General features: G+C 42.7%; 1 protein-coding gene across 2 annotated transcripts in view; it reads left to right on the top strand.

Moving 5' to 3' along the window:
• Positions 1 to 20652, top strand: part of ITPK1 (inositol-tetrakisphosphate 1-kinase) — a 158121-nt gene that overhangs the window by 113196 nt on the left and 24273 nt on the right. The gene's annotated exons all lie outside the window — the stretch shown is intronic.

Below are 20652 nucleotides of genomic sequence, written 5' to 3'. Positions count from 1 at the left end.
TTGTTTTTTAATTAAGCTTAATATATGTGTCTGTGAAGAGTTGCAGCTAAACGTTGGTAGACTGAGTTGACCAGAGAACTGCTGTTCCTAAAATAGGATTTCTTTGTTATTTTTCTATTGCATTTACCATTTGAGATATCTCTAGCTGATGGCTGGATAAGATAATATTGGGACAGCTCTGCCATTTGTCACAAGGTTTCCTGAAGTGTCTTTTGCCAGTGCTGACCTTTATGGTACAGAATGACAGTGCCCTTACTGAAGGGTTCTCCGTAATTGGAGAAGGCCCATCAACCAAATTGTCACTGTCATCCTGCAAATGACTCTCCTGAGAACCAACACTTCTGATGTAATTACTAATTCAAGTGATACTACCGAATTCGAAGACATCTATTTGGTTTGATTTTCAGTCGTGCAATGTCCTGAAGTACTACGCTTGGCTATAGCAGGCAAAGCCTAAAGCAGCAGTAGTCTTCTGTGTTTGCTGTGCAGAGTGTGCTGTGTGTCGCGTTGCAGGGGCAGGTTATTTCTATGTCATGGTTGCATCTAGCCATGAGCATTGCATGATGCAGGAGAAACATGCTTTTCTTCCAGGCTGCATCTTTTTCCCAGTAATGGGGTAGCTCTTGTTGTTGGGTATGTGTTAGCTCAGAATCATAGCACTGTCTGAATTTACAGCTCCTTTTCAAGGTAAAAGGAAGAAGATGGGCTATGGAAGGGAGTTACACAGATCTGGTTCCTTTCACACTGCAGTGGACTAGGGATGCCTGTGTAATCAGCTGAGCACATCTCCTTTCAGAGGGGGGAGTGAGAGTGTTGTATGGAGTTTCTCTAGGATTCAAAACCAGCATCTGAGCAGCTTTTGAGCTCTTCAAGCTGAGCCCCAAACCAGACACATATACTGCTACAAAGTAAATAAAAAAAAAAACCAAAACAATCCAGCTGCAAAATCTGATTCTTGATTTAAAGTTAACCTAAAGTTAAAGCTTATTTCCAGCTATATGTTATTGCCTATGTTCTTAATTGGAATTAAGGAGCAGAACACGTATGGTATGATGGCTTTTATTTTAAATAAGGCAAGTGGGGTTTTGGGGGCGTAGACGTGTATGGGGTGTATTTGTGCAGTGGAGGGTGTTAAGCAAACTGATTCCCTGCAGGCATCACACTTGAAGGTTGTTCCCTGCCTGGCTGCAAACTAGTCTTTGAAAACTCATATCAACACAACTGTGGATGAAAGTCGGAGTCTGACCAGCACTACCAAATTCTGAGCTGGGCCTGCAGCGCTTTTTGGAGCAGGAATCTTCTTCCTCCTTCTGAACACAAGGGTGGGAGGATTTACAACCTGAGTTAACTGCATAGGTATTACATAGGAGAAAATCTCCTTGATGATGGCCCCTGATTAGTTTTCTAAATCACATAGAAGGAATGTGGTATGTTTAATAGTCTGTGACTGCACAGAAGTACATCTTCTGATCTTCATTATAACTCTGCCGAAATGCATTCCCTTCTGAATTAAGAAAATTTAAATAAAGAGCTAACTTTTAAGTATTTCATGATCTTTTTAGAGAAGTTTCTAGTTCTTAATAACTGGGCTTCTTGGTTTAGTGCACTTTAATGTGAGATGTAGGGACTTTGTGTAGGAGACTGTGTTCAAAATCTGACCTGCATCTACGAGCATAGTATTCTCTTGCATTTCCTCAGTTTCTTCCAATCAAATATCTCATTTTCTTTCAGAAAGTGGCTGTTCTAGCCTTACACAGGCTACATAATAACCTGGTACATTGAAACACAACCAAAGTCCCAAAGCAAGCTCAGAGAAGTGTGATTTTTTTTTTTTTTTCTCCAAGTCTTTTGCAATAAATACAAGATCATCTGGTTGCCTGTGCTGTTAAGAGTCTCTACTGAAGACTCAGCATAAGTCTTTGCAGGCAAAATCAAAGACTTTGTGACAGAAACTTGTACTGTGTTACTGAAATGCTTCACTACAATGGCAAGATCCTTTCTTTTCCATCCCCAGTACAGTAGCTTCACTGGCAAAGGATTTGATTGAACTGAAATGCAGAATGCAAAACATCTTGAAGCAGCTGAGAGGGGATTACACTGGAGGTATGTGTGAATCAGGAACAGCATGCTGATGATGAATGGGAACAGGAATGTGTTGTTTCTTCTGGTAAATACAAAAGTAGTAGGTGGTAAGCTTAAAAAAAAAAAACCAAAAAAAAAAAATTTTCACTATCCTATACTGCCTAGCTAAACAAGGAAACTCAGTGCTGCAGGATGCTGTGAATGCCAATTTGTGTGGGTTTGAAAAAGCAATTAGATTGATGGCAGAAAAACCTATTGAGAACAGATAAACCCTTTACTGGAGAAGTCCCTATATGGCTGCTGCAGTGGGGTATGACATGGACGTCCTTGTGAGCTTTTTGTGGTTTTATACTCTTCCCTAGACATCTGCTACTAGCCTTTGTCTCTCATGATTTGTCCTGTTATGATCAGGTAGTGTGCTGATGCTGGGAAAAAAAACCAAAAGCAAAACAAATGAGCAAGGGATGCTGAAGATCTCCCCGGCAAAGACCAAGGAGAAAAGGAAGTGGGAAACCTAAAGGGGAAAAAAAATATAGAGAAACAAAGTCAATACTGGGGAAAACTTTCCATGAGAGTGTGTGAACACATACCCCATCACTACAAATATGCATCTGAGTTTCCATCCTTTCAAAGCATCATAGGGCTCTGCAAACCTGGAATGCAAAGGATAAGTCTCATCCTGGGGGACAAAACCACCTTCCTCGTCCCAGTTAGATGAATCTTTTTGGTTTCTTGGAGAGACCACTCTTCTTGTGTGAAGTAGGATAAGCCTAAGGGCATAAGGAGAACTAGAAACCCATAACCTCGTTCACATGGTGTGTTTAAGTCTCATCCCGTCTCGTTCCTCCTATTGGTCATACTGTAGGCAGATGGGTATTGAAATAAAAAGCCAGCTGACATTTTTCTAGTCCTCTCTGATGAGTATTTGGAATGAAATGCATATGAAGTTATTTTAAAGATGTTGGTGCCGGTGCCTGCAGGTTGTACCTGCTGGCTGAGGTGGGATGCTGCCTGTGAGGACCCCACCTTATGCCAAGGGCTGGCTTTTGAACCACTCCTGGGCTGTGTTCTCCTGAAGAAGCGGTCTGAAATTTGGCTGAATGCGGTTTAACCCTGGATTTTGGCAGCTTTATGTTAGGCAGAACATAATGACTAGCCTCATGCTGCAGAATATAAGCGCTTTTGAAATGGGATGCAAATGAAAATCCTTTCAAAATCTTAAGTTGGTTCTTAGAAAGATATATTATTAAATATGGGCTCTGAGACTTCTCTGGGTTTTCCTGCCTAGTAGGATAAAAAGAAAGGGGAGAGGAAAGGGTTGTAACTTCATTCATACCTAACTCTCAAACTCTTGCAAGTGAAGAAACGATAACTGCCCAGTTGGCAATGATGTGTTTGCAATGCTTCATTTTTGACTGTGCTACATGAACATCTATCCTACTATTTGCTTTTCATACAGAAAATGAATTTCTTCCTGTCTGAGATAGACTTGAGAAGTATTTATAGGGGAAGAGCTATAAAAGTACACCAATATTACGGAAAATAACATGAGTGTATTGGCTAGCTGACAGGGGTATATTTATAGAATATCTCTTACTCAGGCAGACTTAAGAAACGGGCATTGAGGACAGGGTATTCATTTCAATAACAGACCAATAACCATTGCCAAAATGAACATAATTACTGTTTCATGGTATACAGAGCAGGGGCATCCTGCAGATTTAAAAGCAAATTCAAATAAGCATCTAGCTCAGCCTCATGGGCAAAGAATATCAACTGAATAAAGCACATAGTGTAGAAGAGTTAGTTTCAAAAGATGCTGAGATATCATCTGTGTGCCCTGGCTTAGACATGTCTTCTTTGTTTTAGCCAGCAGAAGCCGTGGCAGTACCATCCTTCTCAGGATCTCACTTTGTGTACTTTCTGTGGCCAGGAGGTTGCATCCATCTAGGAAGCAGCCTACCTTTGCTTTCCTTTGCAGTAGGATTCAGTCCTGACACTACAGGAGGATCAAGCCCCCTGCTCCTCTGCGAGGTTGGTTGCATTGGTTTCCCACTGGTTATTCCAGTGGCAGATCCACATGCTAATTGCCGTACTGTCATGGATAGCTTATGGTTGAATTAAGTGTGAATATCACAAGTGTCCTGTCCTCTCCTGAACTGTGGGTGGGTGCTTGCCTTCTTCCCCAGCCTCACACCAGAAAAATGCAGGTGAACGATGAGGGCTTGTTGGGAAGGAAGGGGCCTTTCTGGTTTTGTGGTTTCCTCATCGGTCAGTCCTGGAGCTAATATTTACCTTCCATGAGTCTGCTGTACTGTAAAGTCTCTGTCCTTGTGCCCCAAACAGGGCTAACAGAAGAAAATAAAAGAGTTTAGTTCTACAGGGTGCATTTAGTTGGTGCAGCTCCAGAAGTCCAGTAATGACTGTATTAAGTGCTCTGAACCAAGATCATATCCCTGATTTCTCATTTAGAAGGAGCAGCAGGGTATGAGTCCTGTTAAACTTTTGTCTTCTCTCTGTTCACAACTGCCTGTTCCTACTTGGAAGCCTGAACTATTGCTCTCAGATGAACAAAGCACAGAGGATACCTCCCTCCTCTGTGTATTGGTATGAAAGTGGTCTTCGAAATCAAAAGCAGTAGTGACAGGTTTTTACACGAGCAAGGTAGGCTTACTGCTATGTGCTCTTTGCTGGTACCCTGTTGTCTTGGTTGTGGCTCCCTGGCACTTTCAAAAGCTTTGATAGCCTAACCACCGTCAGGATCGTAGCCACCCTTTGCAGCATTACCCAATGTGCGATCATCTTCTTTTCACAAGAAACTTGGCATGTTCTCTGCTTCCCCTTTTAGTAAAGCACCAAATCTCCCAACGGTTTCCTGCCTTTGTACTCTGCTATATGCTGTGCAGACAATTCCTAAGGAACCTAAAGAGACTTATTGTTAAACACTTGACAAGAAGCTTGAAATGTTGATGTTGCATGCCTGAAGACTGGAAAATGCTGGCACCTGCTGTGATTCTTTAGTTCTGAACAGAGATTTCCCCCCCCCAGCTTTCTCAGTTCAACAGTACCATCAATTCCTCTTCCTGTGGAGACGTTGCAGGGAGTGCTCAGGGCATTTCCTCCTCTTGTTCTGCTAAAACTAAGGGTTTCCCAAGGACAAGTGCATTGTCAGACTGAGCCATGGTACATTCCTGCCTGTTTTCAGGTCCTGTGTTGCCTCTGACTCCTGGTACATTTTTTGAAATAAAATATCGCCCCTACTCTTGGAGTGACAATCCCCCTCTGTAACTGATAGTGCGCTGTATTTTGGCACGGGATGAATGAGTTTCTGGAATTGCCTGCACGAGTCTCCTATGTCAAATGACAGCATTTGGCTGCTGCAGTTGGTGCATAAATGTGACTAATAGTTAGACTTACTGGAACAAAATAAATGCTGGTACTGCCCGGGTTGGTGTCCTGGTAGGGTGCTAGCACATCCTTGTTTGGCATACACAGCATTCCTTCCCAAGTGCTTTCCCCGTCTTGCTGATCTGAATTCAGCAGCATTGCGAAGCAGTAGCGTTCTCCTCCATGTTGTATCTCAGACAGAAGCTGTTGAGGTCAGGTTTTGAAGGCTGTTCCCTATGAAAACAGAAGGTACATTGCTCCTGCTTTTTAGCACAGGGATGAATTTTACGGCACCCTGTCTGCAGTGGTCTAATGTCTTCTGTTGCTCTTTTCTGTGGCGACATGAAGAAATTCCCTATAAAAGCTGTATGTACTCAGCTTTGCTGCTTAACACGTGGTTCTCGGGTTCTGCTAACAAATGGTGCCAGTGCTGGCCTTAGGGAAGAGGAAGGAAAGCTAAAATGTTCTTGTCAGGGCAAATCCATGGTCTCAGAAGTCCTGTGTTTGCATAATCTCATCTTCTCCAAATATGAGTTCAAGTCAGGAAGAGCAGCTTCCCCACCCTAGAAAACTGATGTGTTTGTACAGCATGTGTCCTGCTTGTTTTTGAAGTGCTTTGAGTGCTGACATGCAGACCATTGTGTTTGAGAGGCTCTACAGAACTGAGCATGTTTGGATACCTACGCAGTGCTGGTGGCACAATTACAATTACATGAAATCATCCCTGGGTACAAAGGCCAAAAAGGCAGTCTTTAGTAATCACAGCAATACAAGAATATAAAGTTAAAACCAAACAAATGGACAAGGATTTGGGCTTCCAGACGCATGAGGAAATCTCACATAAAGCTTGAGCTACGTGTCTGTGTAATGTATCTTTGCAAATCCTAATGTTATTTGGGATCGTGTTCTGCATTCTTGGAATAAACTAAAGTGCTCATACTGTATGTGCTGGTCGTAGTTTTATAACCTTTTCCACAGCGCTTTTTTACTTCAGTATTTGTTTCCTTTCTCCATATTTAAATGCCTCAACAAACATCATTCAACTGTTGCATTGCAAGCAGCTAGTGACTTGGGACAGACCCAGGAACTGGTAAGTTCTTGGTTCATATGGAGTGAGTGTCGTGGTTTAACCCCAGCCAGCAGCTAAGCACCACGCAGCCGCTCACTCACTCCCCCCCATCCAGTGGGATGGGGGAGAAAATCGGGAAAAGAAGTAAAACTCGTGGGTTGAGATAAGAACGGTTTAATAGAACAGAAAAGAAGAAACTAATAATGATAATGATAACACTAATAAAATGCCAACAGTAGTAATAAAAGGATTGGAATGTACAAATGATGCGCAGGCCAATTGCTCACCACCCACCAACCGACACCCACCCAGTCCCCGAGCGGCGATTCCCTGCCCCCACTTCCCAGTTCCTAAACTAGATGGGACGTCCCATGGTATGGAATACAGTGTTGGCCAGTTTGGGTCAGGTGCCCTGGCTGTGTCCTGTGCCAACTTCTTGTGCCCTGGCTGAGCATGAGAAGCTGAAAAATCCTTGACTATAGTCTAAACACTACTGAGCAACAACTGAAAACATCAGTGTTATCAACATTCTTCACATACTGAACTCAAAATATAGCACTGTACCAGCTACTAGAAAGACAGTTAACTCTATCCCAGCCGAAAGCAGGACAGTGAGGCACAAAAGAGGATGTGTTCCACCCCTGTCCACAGGCTGTCTCTTGGGAAGTCCTTCTAGGATTTTATCTCTTGTTTTCACTGTCTGTAAAATGGAGTGGTGACGAGCATTACCTTTGTAAAAAGGGAAAGATTTCCAAATGAGCAGTGCTGTATGAGAGGAGAATTGCCAGTACATCCTGAGCTGGAGCCTGCTGCTGAAACCCATCATTGCTTTGGTCAGTTCACTGAGGGTCTGCTTCAGCTTCCCTGGCAGTAAAATGAAACCCCCATTGGATAGACCAGGGATGCTGGAAGAATCTTTGATGCATGTGAAACTGTGTATTTGAAAAAGTTTGTATAAATGAAGCGTACATCAGTGACAGAAGCCTGGATTTTCTATGAGCATTCTTTCATCTGCACTTCAGCTAGTTGAAAAGTTTAATCTTAGTATTTATTCTGTGGGGTTTTTTTAATTGTTACAAATAAAAGCTAATTCTTTTCATCTGCTAGGAAGTAGATTAGTAAAGTTTTGACTGAAAGACATGACCACATGTCTCAGAAATCTGCTAATTGCCCTTGAAGTATTTAGCTTTCCCAGACCTACGGATACGGTCCTCATTTTGGAAATGCTATGTCTCTGAATGTCTTCTGTCGCCCTGACTTTGTTACAGCATTTTCAGCCTATCAAAAAGAAAATGAGTACCCAGATTCCTGAAGCCTGGAAAAAGGTCATTAAATAGATCAGACGAAAAGGAAATAGCATGTCTACTAAATCAAAGATGTTTTATACAAACCATGATGGGTCATGCTGAGAGCTGTCTAGCTTGTTGAGCTTAGCAATGTTTCTCTTCTTGAAAATTAGCCAAGAATTTAGCTCTTTCCATAACTTAGTAATCCACCTACACAGCAGAGTTCAGATCCTACAACTGGTATGGTATGAACCCAGCATTCTTCTGACTGGGTAGTCTTTAATGCTTTGATTACAACATAATTAAGAATAGAGTTTAGCCTGTGATTTTACTTATCCTGTTAGTAACTTCTAAATTCTTTTGTGCGGGATGGATCATATGTAGAGCATAGGATTTCAACACAACCTTTGCAGCATTGTCACCCACCAAAAAGTGGGTTGGAAGATAGTCAGCAGGTGCGAATGAAGTATTCTTAAGTCTTTGCAGCTATTTACTTCTCAAAGTGAAGACATGGGATGTTCCTTTTCCTTTGGGAAAGAATCTGGTGAAAACTGGGAATTGAAACTGAACAGAAGGGAAATTTTCCTCTTCACTGATCAGATACTCTGAGCTGCAAAGTATGGTGGTGTTTTCTAAATGGATGTGTCTGTGTAGCTCAAGGCATCTTCCAGAGGGTCCATCTCTCAGTTACTGTTATGCATCCTGTCACTGGCTGTTGTGAAAGGGGAAACCTTTGTCATTTCATTACAAACTCATAGGGCTCCCAGCCTGCTTTGTGCCGAGTAGCTAAGGGGAGGTTATAATATAGTCTGGCCTTGTAGGAATCTGCATTCTCTGTATTTCTTGGCATAGGTGCAGTACATCTGGGGAATTGTGGACAGTTGACCAGGAGTTCAAAGGGCTTTCTATGCAGCTCCCTGCACCCACTCAGCGCCTGTTGTCTTAATGATCCAGTCTGCAGCTATGCTGTAGCTCAGTTTTCTTCAATTCCTTCATGATACTTGAGGCTTCTTCCTCTTGAGGTATTACTTGGCTTTTTCATATATACTTAACTGAGAAGACAATTAAATGTAAGGCATTTATTTACAACTTTCAATTTGTTAGATGGATTAACGAGGAAAGACGTAAAAAGGATCCAGCCACCCAGGGAAAGGAAAAAAGTGATTGTATAAGCTTGAGTTTTGGCAGAGGGGGCTTGAGGAAGGACCTGGTTTTAGAAGTGTCATGGAAGGAGTTTATCCTTGAGAAAGCTTTTGACAAGATGGCAGTGTAGGTGGGAAGGGGAAGGTCAGAGATGGTGACAGGGCTGAGTCATCAGTTAGAAGAGTAGGTGGGACTCTGGGGTGGGCAAAAAGGACAACCAGCAATGTGCGTGAAGACCCGGGGGCAGTCCTTTACCTAAAGGACCCCCAGGATGAGGGGGCCTAGACAGTGAATGTTTTGCTGCATTCATAAAAGGGAGGGGATAAAGAAGAGATAAATAAAGACATGGTGATTGTATGGAGGAAGTATAGCAATTTTTAGAATGTTTTAATTTTCAGGGAAAGCACCTCTTATGCACCTTAAATCCTGACTAATCAGTTTTTAGGCATCACAGAGACAGCCATTATACCAAGTCTTAAATGGATATACCAATGAAAAAAGAAAAGAAGTATACCTCCATACTTTTGTTCCTTGTGTCAGCAGATGGGAACTACTTGGGAGAGGCCAGCACAACTCCTCCAGCCCAATGCAGTACAAAGAGATCCACAGAGAAAAGATTGCCCTCACTGCGTGAGTCCATACCAATCAGTTAGGCAAGAGCAGGAGGTGTAATCCACAGCTAATACAATTTTACAAGCCAAAGATTCAATAAGCAGCAGCAAGTCTGTGCTGAGGAGCCCAAGACAAAACCAGAGACATACCTACAGTCAGGTGGACCAGGGTAATATTTGCACTCGCTTTTAAACAAATAACATTATACTAGTAAGTTTATTTGGGAGCTAATCTTTGCCAAAGTGGAGAATATGATTCAGGAGACTATTTGTCCTGGCCAGTGTTGCTAGATATAAACTGAGGAAATCAGCCACAAGCTCTCTTTCCGTCCTGGGCTTTCCTTCAGGGAGCTTCTGTATGTAGACCTCTTTTCCACCCTTGCTGTCGTGCTTCTTTGACTGGAGGTGGTAGCAGGTTCATGTATTAGGAGTCAGTGTAGTAACTGAAGCCAGGAAATGATATGTATTTCTTTGTGTATTCAGACTATACAGGTCAGCATTGTCCCCTGCAAGACGGGAATGCACATTTCAGGAAAACAGGAAGATTACTTTGCAGCAACAGTTCTTGTGAAGGTAACTGTCTGGCAGCAAAGGGCAGTTCATTGCACCTGACACTATCTAGCTAAAAGTTGCATGTGTATTCAGTACTAGGAGCCTACGTTTCTCTGCAGTCAGTGGGTGGAGTTAAGTATGTCCAGAAGTGATTCATCTTAAGCTATAGAATGTATAAGGTAAATCACCATCCAAATGTGCCTCTTTCCACTGACTACGCTGTTACACAGACAGCTCGCATAGGCAAGTTGGCTGGAGTTAGGTGAGATGAATTCCCCCTTCTGTCACGGTTATCCGTTGGTACATGGCTTCTGGGAGCTTACAGCCGCACTCAGGAGGCTGCTGTCACGGGATGCCTGGCTCCTGGTGCTGCCATGTGTGCTGGCACATCAGTCAGGGACTCTGCTCTGGTGGAGTTGTCCTTCGTACTGGTGCCTTTTTATTGCTGTCTCCCTCCTGCCCAAGTGTTATTGGAAGAGATCAGATGCTGGACTTGCTGCTTTGAAGCATTGATGTTTTCAGGGAATAAGAGGCTTTTGGCTGCTGGTAGCTGCTTGACATGCCCAGCATCAAACCAGAGACTCATGCATCGATTGCACCAAAGATGGTGCCAAAGACCCAGCCTCACAGTGCAAGAGAAGATAGAAGTAGAAACCACTTTGTTCTGGATGCTGCTAGAGGGTTGCCATCTTAGCAGGTGACATCCACAGAAATAGCAAGCTTGGACGTATGCCCCTTCCAATTCAGTGGCCACTGCCTTTTCATCATGGTGCCAGCCAGAATCCTGGTGCACAGAATTTCCTCCTTGCAGCACGTCAGCACTGTGGAAGTAGTGTCAGCTCCCTAAAACAACACAGCTTCAGGGTAGCAGGTAAGGACTGCTGGTCCTTGCCTCCCAATAGCTTCTCACAGGTGTTGCACAGCGTTTTGATCGCCTGGGATCCAGTGTGGGAATGCTGTTCCCTGCAAAATCTACCCAGAGTGTTTTGGAGTTGTTTAGGGAAAAAAACGTACAGGGCTGTCTGAAGACTTTTTAACGGAAGAAACTAATCCAATGTAAACAAAGTGGTGTGTGTGCATTCCTTTGCTGCAGTGGTACTAAAATAACAGAAAAAGATACACCAACAAAGCCTTCCCACATAGATGGGTCTTTGCTTTTTTTCTTTCTGGTGTTTAAAATACACACAGCTTGTTTGTCTCAGAAGTTATTTCTTCTCGTTGGTTTCAGAGTAGGCTCTATCAACCCCACTGTGGAAAAATCATCAAATCACACCAGTCCCTGTAGTAGGGAGCAGCCTTGGTTGGTGTACCGTGTTCCAGTTAAGCCGTCGTAAAGAAGTGCAGAGCAGAATCCTTCAAAGCCAGAATGAGTGTTCAACAGTTACATTTTTCCTAAGTGTTTCAGGATTGTCTAGAGGTCTTCCTTAAGCTTTTCATCTGAAAATTCAAAATGTTTCTTAATAAAAAAACTTATTCATCTGGTGTTGTTCCTTCCACACCACAAAGTGCGAGCTCTGAACAAGAGCGGTGTAGAAGGTAAAAGTCCCCTGTATGTTAAAGAAGTTTGCTAACCTGTGCAATGACAGCGTTAGGGTAGGGCATTACCTTCTTGTTTCCCACATGTTACATGTAAACTTGGGACCGATGATGATTTGCATATTTAAGTTATTTAAGTCTCTGCTTAGGTTTCTCTGTCCTTGTTTAAACATATATTTGTTTCAGACTAAACAGTTCGTTCCACTGTTATTGGAATACCATGTTCTTATGTTTCATCCCTGATGCAGTAAGAAATGCATTGCTATTATATAGTTGTGTCCTGGGAAGCTGCTTTACATAATGAAACCAACGGTCACCAAGTCTCTGGAAAATCCTTTTGACCTCACAGCACAGAGGTGGACCTACAACATAGCTGACTAGAGATGCTCAGCCACAAGGCTTGCTGTCAGCCTTGCTCAGCAGTGCAGTGGCAGCGATATGCCTCTCCTATTTATTTATTCAGTGTTATCCCACGATCTTTCTCTGTTTTATAGATCTACGTGTAATCTCTTGCACTTCACTTTGTGTTCACATACACGTGGGTTGGTAAAGTAATAAAAGGCAGGTAGTTACTCACATTTCCCCTGTCGTTGGTGGCATAGTCTGGAACAGGAGCCTAAAGCCCTGTTCCTCCCTGGTTCAAGCTGGGGCACAGCTGCTGCAGGAGTCTTGCTGTACTGTGAAGGCTTTATCTGGGCATTGGCTGATACTGTCAGAGCCCCTTCCAGCATGTCCCTGAGATGCCTCTCTACCTCAGAGGGAGTTTTGCCACTTTTTTGCCCTCCTTGTGGGCTGCTGCTTTGCCTCTGACCCAGCATGTATAGATTGGAAGTGGTATTTACTGAAAGCGTAGGCCATGTATTGTGTAGTCTCTCCCAGGATTTAGCTTCCAAAAGCTCATTAAACTGATCTGGTTAAGGGCCATCAACCCTGTTAGATTAGAGCTATAAAGAGCTTCAGTAGACTACTCTTCTGGATACTCAAATGTCTGCAAATGAACTCTGTCATGGACAAGAAAAAGCTGCCTGTGTCATGTCTGTCATCATGCCCCCTGCTATAAATATACTCACTGGTGTTTTTCTTTTTTATTAGACAATGTACGCTGTGTAAGACATAGAGAGACTGATTCTTCAACTGAGGGGAAGTAACTCACTTAAGTCAGTAGAGTTACATGCATATAAAATCAGTAAGGAGTTCAGCATTGGGCCTTCAAGGCTCACCTTGGATTCCTGGGTATGACTGGCATCCCAGTGCATGGAGCAAACTGGTGCTCTGCTGTGAATGTCTCATGTGCATCAGTTGGTTATGAGGAACCTTGGTGTTACATTATCTGCTCAAGCGCATGAGGGCCCTGGTGCTCACATCTTTCCTTCAAGCTCCAACACATAGTGTATAACAATATAATTGCACCAAATCTGGTGCTCCTTGGCCATTTTCAAGCTGTGTGTGTTTATACAGGGAAGTACTGTTGCTTTCACCCACCATCTAGGCCAGGGAGATGCAAACCAGCATCCCACTGGCTCCTGTCCTGGAAGTGTGTAGTTTGCAGATGGGAATTTAGTTTGGAAGTTGTTTTGTACTAGTCTAAGTAGTTTCTTAGCTTGGTATTTGAGAGAGGGAACATGAAATAAGCTGCATGTGGACCATTACATGTATTTCAGAGGAAGGAGTCGTATTTGGAAACTGGTTCTTGGTTCTGAGACTCATTTATCATTCTGTGTACTACGATAGTCCATGTTGGTAAGAGTACTAAAATCAGAGACTTATGTTGCTTCAGAATGGCAATTCTGACTATCATTCCTATATCCAACGTATATGGGTAAGCATAGGAAACAGCAGAAACAAATTACTGTTTAGAGACAGTTGAGTTGGCTTTAATCAGCATTTGGGTATTCACGCTGAACCTGATGTTTGCATGTTAATATAGAGCAGACACACAGAGCAGATTTTGTATTGTCTCTCTTCTGGAAATGCCTTTGTGGTTTCAGAGATATCAATACTTTCAATGCCAGGGTCCTGAGTAGAACATTATTGGGTTAAAAATGCAGATAAAGTCTTTTCTGAGCTTGCCAAACAATCTCTTTCATTTTTTTCCTTGATGATGAAAATTGCTTACTTTCTTTCTGTCATGCTGGAAACATTCCAGCCTATAAAATGATTCCCCAAGTTCTGGTACAGTTTCAGGAACATAAATGTTACTGTTTCAACAAAAACCATTCTAGCAGGTTTTCCTCACCCTTCATCATTACTTATCAGAGAGTTTTGCCTAACATTCTTCTTTACACAGAGTCTAAGAAGCACCAGAAGGTTTTTTTTCCTTCTCCTGGAAAGTTTGTCCATTTGCCTCTTTTTTCTGTGGTCAGGCATGCCAGAGTGCCTCCTTAAAAGCCTTTGCATGTGATGCTACTGGGAAACCTGAAAGACAGTGGAGGAGGATGAATCGAAGTTGGTAGATAGTCCAGTCTCTTGGGTAATCCTGTTGAACTGCAGGAAATAGGCTTTAGTTTTTGTGTACAGTAAGGGTATAAACATAGCCAAAATGCTGCGTTTTTCAAACTGCTGAAGCCATGTGTTTTAATAATTGGCAGAGGGAGAGTTCTGCTTGGGTTTTTTTTTAAATTCAACTGCAAAGTTTCCTGTCCTTTGCATTTGTAAGGTGGTGGGTAACTGCTCCTACCTACTGAAAAATGAGGCTGTTTGATGATGAACACACATCTCCCAGTCTTTACTCTGTCTCCTGAATGAGATAATCTTTCACCTTTTAACTTCCATGAGCTCACTTTTTCAGGCTGTGTCAATGAATGCGTTTCACCACAGGTCTATTTTAACTGGAGAGATGTCTGTAGCTGTATTCCTCTACTGCCAGGTACCCATGAGGCTCCATCACCACGAGTAAGCTGAATGCTTGTTTGCAAAACCTGCCTCTTTCAGCCTGAGCACCCAAGAGATGAGGTGAATTCCTTTCTTGGGAATCAGAAAGGAGCATCCTGCTCACTGCAGAAGGTGGGCATAAGATGAAAGTCTAGATCTAAAAGGTAAGGGAGGATCCTGTACAGACCATAGCTTTGTGAAATGGTTATCTCTGAAGAAGAGTTCAGCTGGGAGAAAAAACTCCCGTCAGGTTGGCTTTACTTTGACTTTTGCCTTTGTTCCTTCTTTATCTTTTATCATTACTCTTCAATCTAAGTTGATTTCATCATGTTCAAAAACCATAATTAGCACTTCTAAATTGCATGGAGATGGCAAGTTATTAGGAATTTTTTGAATAGATTCTTATTTATATTCAGTTGTGAGATTTCCTCACTCACTGCCCAGATGCTTCAAAATCACTACTTTATTGGAAATTAAGGCTGCTGCCCTGCAGATGTTCCATTTAACATAGATATTCAGTGCACAATTCATTGTATGTCAAGCTAGGGTAAGGTTAAAATTGTGCCCTCAAAGCTGAGTCTGCTCTGCCCTCTTGTGTCTTTGGAACATGCTGCCAAATGTTCCCCAAATACAGCTGCTTTATCATGAGAACTGGAATTTTCGCTTCACAGACTTGAGTAAGATGCAAACACAAGGGTATTCAGATATGGGTTGATTTTTCAGTGATGAGTAGAGATTGACATACGTTTGAACTAAAATCTGCTCTGCCAATATTCCTCATGCACACATATGTCTGAGGGGAAAGTAAAACAACTTGAGAGTATTTTTAATACAGCTCAGAAGTGCTAAAATAAACACGACTGAATGCTCTGTAAAGTTGTGGGTTTTATGAATAAAGTTGTGGGGTTTATGAAGCTTCAACTGAAAAATTATCTACTAGAGGAACAAGTGAGGAAGGGGTTCTTCCAGATGATAGAGACTGGGCTGCTGTGAAGTTGTGGGTTGACTTAGCTTGGCTGACTCCTTGACGTACCAACTTCTGACCTTAGCAGAAGTGACAGTCCAAAGCTATGGTAAGTTTACTGTGATTAAAGAGATTCTGAAGGGCAAAAAACTCTAGTCATGTAGTGATTTAAATTAAGATACCTTCAAGGTCAGGTTAAGCTGCATGCTAAAAAAAGAACCTGCCAGCTTCTCTGTGTGGTTGGTCATTTTTTTGGGGTTGAAAACAAACTTAGGAGGCAGGGGTGAGCTGGAAGTTCAGATTTCCTCTGCTTATTGTATTAGGAGAAAAAGACGTTGCCCTGGCTGTGCATCCTCTCTATCCCCCCAGGAGCAGAGTGCAGCAATGCAAGCTGGTGGAAGCTAGTGAAGCACAGTTTACTGAAAATATATTTATTTTTAAAGAGATTTAAGCATTTTCAAATCACAGAGCCAACTATTCTGTTAGAGAGTGGCTTTTCTCAACAAAGTAGGAAGTTTAGAGTTTGATATGGTCTGCTGTAAGTCTTTCAGATAGCTTAAGGCTTAACATTTGCTCCATGAATGTTGGATGATGACTGACCTGAGCCAGTCCTGATTTTGACATGGATATTTTTCTCCTTATCTTAAGGGTGTTTACAGCAGAGACCAGCACTTTTCAGAAGCAGCTTTTTATTTTTGGCTCAAGCCACAGGTTTTGAGCTATCCTCACAGATGACCATGAACTCTCATTTTAAACTCCTTTTCTGAAGACAAGGAGATGCAGTTTGTTGATCTATGAATGCAGAGCATTGGATCTGCAATTTATTATTTGTTGTCTTACCTCTCCAAAATCATAAAGACCAAAGAAACCTGAATAGCAAAATGTTTTATGGTTCTTCTGTTCTTAAGTTTAATTTTTCCCCACAGTGATCCACAGCTGTCCTTTGTGTCAGTACTTCTTAAATTTTTATAGTGCAAGGACCTTATACCTTCATTGAAAACCATCCAGGGATTGTCTTGTACAGCCCTGTCACAGTGGTTTGCATTTACTATCACGGAAGGTTTGCTTCAACTGGGACCAGCTATGTATTAGTCTTATTTTTCCTCGATCTATTTTGTCTGCCTGCTGAATGGGAGTGTGTGTTCAGTGTTGGGTTTCTTGTGGCTTCTTCCTGTCGGGAGTTTGGGTGTCCTGTAACTGGCACTCTGTCTGTGGGCCACCAGTGGTGCACAGGCCCTGGGTAGAGGAGCACTGCTCTACAACTCTTACTAAAGCAAGTCCCACGCATAAAGATTTCCACCAGTTCTGTACCAGAAAACTTTTTTCCCCAGCCAGTATTTAGTCTGCATTTTCCCCATCTTCACATCCTATTGGTCCTGTCACTATTGTTGAACTTCATCTGGAATAATCCCTCCCTTGGCACCAACACCCTGGTTTGAGCACTCTTTCACCTCTCTCTTGTTGGTTAGCTGTGTTACTCATCCTGTAAACTGGCCTTCATCAGTCATTTTTTCCACCTTCATAAGAATGTTGTTGCTCCATGGGAAAGGAGCAATGCTGTGACAAAGCTCACCCCAGCGCAGGACATACCAGAGCTGACTGCCCCAATGCTGTGCGGAGGAAGGTGATTACTGCCTGTCACCCCGCGACCTGTTAGTGCCAGCTTCCCTGATGTCTTCCGAGGTCCCACTGCAAACGCTCCCCCTGCATTTGCAATGAACGTGATCCCAGCTGTGATCTCCAGTCAAAGGTGATGGAGGGATAAACTGGAGGTAGCAGTGGAAGAACAGAAATGACAGTTGAAACAAAAGACTGGCAAGGAGAAGAAACGGGCATGGGGGTGATAAAAAATGCAGAAAGTAAAAAAGAGGAGAGAGGGAGCTCCCTATGAGATCAGATAATCTTGAAGAAAAGGGAGAATAATTTAAGGAAAATATAGAAAGCAGACACCACAAAATTTGTGCCAAGGCATACAATAAAAATGAGGACAAAGATGGGGGAGGAACACAGTGACAGGATTTTGACTTTTAAATTTAATTATGATGTGTTGTTTCTAACAACAAAAATGCTACAGATACTTTTGGTACTTGTCTGAAGTGAGAGCTGAACCCTCTCCCGATCTGAAGAGTCTTTCCTTGTTGCTGTTAAGTTGGCAGTTCTGGACCTGACATGATCCACCTGGAGTCCTGGCTGTATTTCAAAGGCAGGTCTCTGAGAGACTATTAGGCACTTAGAGGTATTTCTTTTTCTAAGTGTGCCCTATAAAAATGTACAGCCTCTTATATCATGGCAGTCCTTTGACTTATGGAGAGATTTTTCCTGCTGATATCTTCGGTTCAGTAAAGGCTGCATGAAGATAGGGTTAATAATTATGGTTATCTGTTTATCATGTGATTCAGTGCAGGTACCCCAAAGGGAGTGATGAAGTGCCTGAGTTTTAGTTTCAGATCCAAAGTGGAAAGCATAGAAATTGCATTTGTAATAATCTCTTGGGAACTAAGAGCACTTGTAGCAAGATGAGGCAGAGCCTTTTCCAAACTTGCTGTTTTAGAAGAAGTCTCTTCCAGTCAGCAGCACCCCAATGCACAGCTCAGAGTGAATACTGATGGTAGAAGAGCAACAGCGTCAGCTCCTTGCGTGGGTTCTGGGTTGTATCAGCTTGGTGTCCTGACACACATACAGAATCACTTCTGCTAGCGGTGCATGGCTAATGCAGCTCCATAGGAGGCATGCCATGGCTGTGACCTCATACTTTAGTAGTTCTCAGACTGCTTTTATAGAAGTGCTTCACCCACACTAGGGCTCTCTGATGCAAATGAGAATATTGCTTGGTTTTACACAGGAGGGTTAGGCTGTAGTATCAATACAAAGGGTCAGCAGTGCGGCCAGACTTGTGTCACCCATTCTCACCTCTAGACTGTTATGTTTATTTGTTTGTATATTTATTGTTGTCTTTTTCGGCAATGATTTCCCACAGTGATTGGTCACTACTGGTTTGCAAAGAAGCAGTGATGGTGGCTGAGGGTCCAGCGCCTGACCACAGCTCAGTAAGACCTGCTAAAGCAGCTTACCTCAGCAGGAGGAGAGGAGAGGGTTCAATGTACCGCTAGGTGTTTGTTGCACTTTGTAGATTGTATGGTGTAGTTCTATGCTGATGTAAAAGTATTGAGATTGACTCTCAACCATTGAATTACGTCTGTCCTGGACCTCAGTGCAGAGAGGGTGTGCTGAGAATGCTGTCACTCTGATAGCAGGAGCTTGGTGATGAGAGAAAGCTTCAGCATGTGTTTGCCACCCTGGGAAGGAGAGGATCATTGCTGGCAGCTGGAGTACTTTTTTTAAACCTACAGCTACCTTCAGAATCACAGTGTGTGCAATTAAACTCAGAGCAGCAGCTTTCTAGCTGTAGACCATACTGAAATCTTGTGGTGAGCGAGGGTTTGTTTGTCCTCAGGTCTGGCTGTGAATTGGTGGTCTGTTTTAGGGGCTTCCATGGGCTAGAATTGCATTCTTCGTGGAGAAAATGCAACTGCCGTGCAAAGTCAGCAGGAGCACTTTGAGATGCTAAGAGTCTTCTCTGCTACTTTTTGTTGATCCAGGTGGTCTTTCCTAAGTACAAAGTCAAAGAAATTATTGTTTGCCCCTTCCTTCATCTCCCCATGCAAGTGTCATGTAATTGGCAGGAATGCTGAATCCTCCCTGTGTCCCATTTCTGTTGGCATGGGAGAGAAATGGAGGGAAGTGAGATGGAACCATACATCCCTCTGCATCTGCACTCTGAAGGCAAAGTTATTTGTGAGCATTAAGCATATGGGTGGGAGAGCTGCCAAGCCAAAGTTGTTCCCCAAGTATCTGTAAACCAAATCTGATTCCTTAAATTCATCCAACTAAGGAACTTTTCACTCTGGCAAAGACTTGTAAATATTACAGTACCTGTCACTTTTGGATGCTTCTTTCTGTTTTCATAGCAGTGAACTGAAAGCTTTGAAGTCTGGGATGTTTTGTTTAGCTTTGTAGAGGTTGACCTCAAAGCATCAATCTTTCTGCTCCTTTTAGGATGTAGGAAAATAGTCTTTTCTTTTCACAGAAAACTTCTTGTAGCAACAGTATTGCTAATGGCCAGAGTTCTCAGATATTCTTGGAGCGTTGAAGCATGTATTGAGATACATATACCAAAATAGAGAGAGTTTTGCGTGTCTGTTATTTTCAGTAATTCAATTTTTTCTTCTGTGTGAGGGAACATTCATAAATGTATACTTATAATGAAGTAAAAAGCATTAATGTAAACAATGCTTATAAAGTGGTTTCAGGATGCATGGCACTCTCATAGTAGTATATAGTTAGTTTTGCTGGGGTTTTAGTTTACATGTACTTTTCAGTTTCTGCACCATCTGCGCAGCATAGCCTCCACCTGTTTGGATTCTCTGTGCTCACTGGGATAGATGTGGATGGTAATAACAGTCACATTTTGCTTATTTTCAAGACAAGTTGCTGGTTGATAGAAACTTGTGGCTTGAGTTTGCCAGATACAGCTGCTCCCACAATTTGTGGTCTCCAGTTGCTTCTTGGAGGAAGATGTCATGCTGTTTCTCTTGAAATAATTCTTAGAATTGAGTTTAGGCAGACCTGTTCTGAATTGCAGTTCAGTACTGCACAGCAAACTCAAGTTATAACTCATTTGTGACTCCAAAGTTAACCTGGCCACACCTAAAACTCCATGGAGGCAGTACTTTTAAGACTGTGCTCACTGAGGAGTTAAGTTGGATAGTTGCTCTTGCTTGAGTGATGTTCTTGCCTTGACTTTGTCAATGTGCACACAGCTTTTGTCTGAAAGTGTTTGGGCCTGCTGACCTGTCCCAGAGCCATGGCTGAAGCCAGTGTTCTCTTTGCACTTGAAATTGCAACCCAGCCTTCTTGAGCAGTGGAGATTTATGCTCAAGTACTTCGAGTCCTATAGCGCTTTCCCCCTTTCCTGCTGTATTCCTAGGAGAATCAAAGTTCTCCTACAGTGAACACAACATGAATCCTAGAGCAATTCAACCCACTGAGTCACTAAGAGGGCTCGGTTTTGATTCCAGCCTTCCCGCAACCCGGTGTGAACAAGCACAAGCACTCTGGAGCAGACCTGCTCTGTTAAATTTTACCTTGGTT

Source organism: Haliaeetus leucocephalus, unplaced genomic scaffold (genome assembly GCF_000737465.1).
Source record: "Haliaeetus leucocephalus isolate CR32 unplaced genomic scaffold, Haliaeetus_leucocephalus-4.0 Scaffold932, whole genome shotgun sequence".
Taxonomy (NCBI): domain Eukaryota; kingdom Metazoa; phylum Chordata; class Aves; order Accipitriformes; family Accipitridae; genus Haliaeetus; species Haliaeetus leucocephalus.
This window is presented reverse-complemented; position numbering and strand designations above follow the sequence as displayed.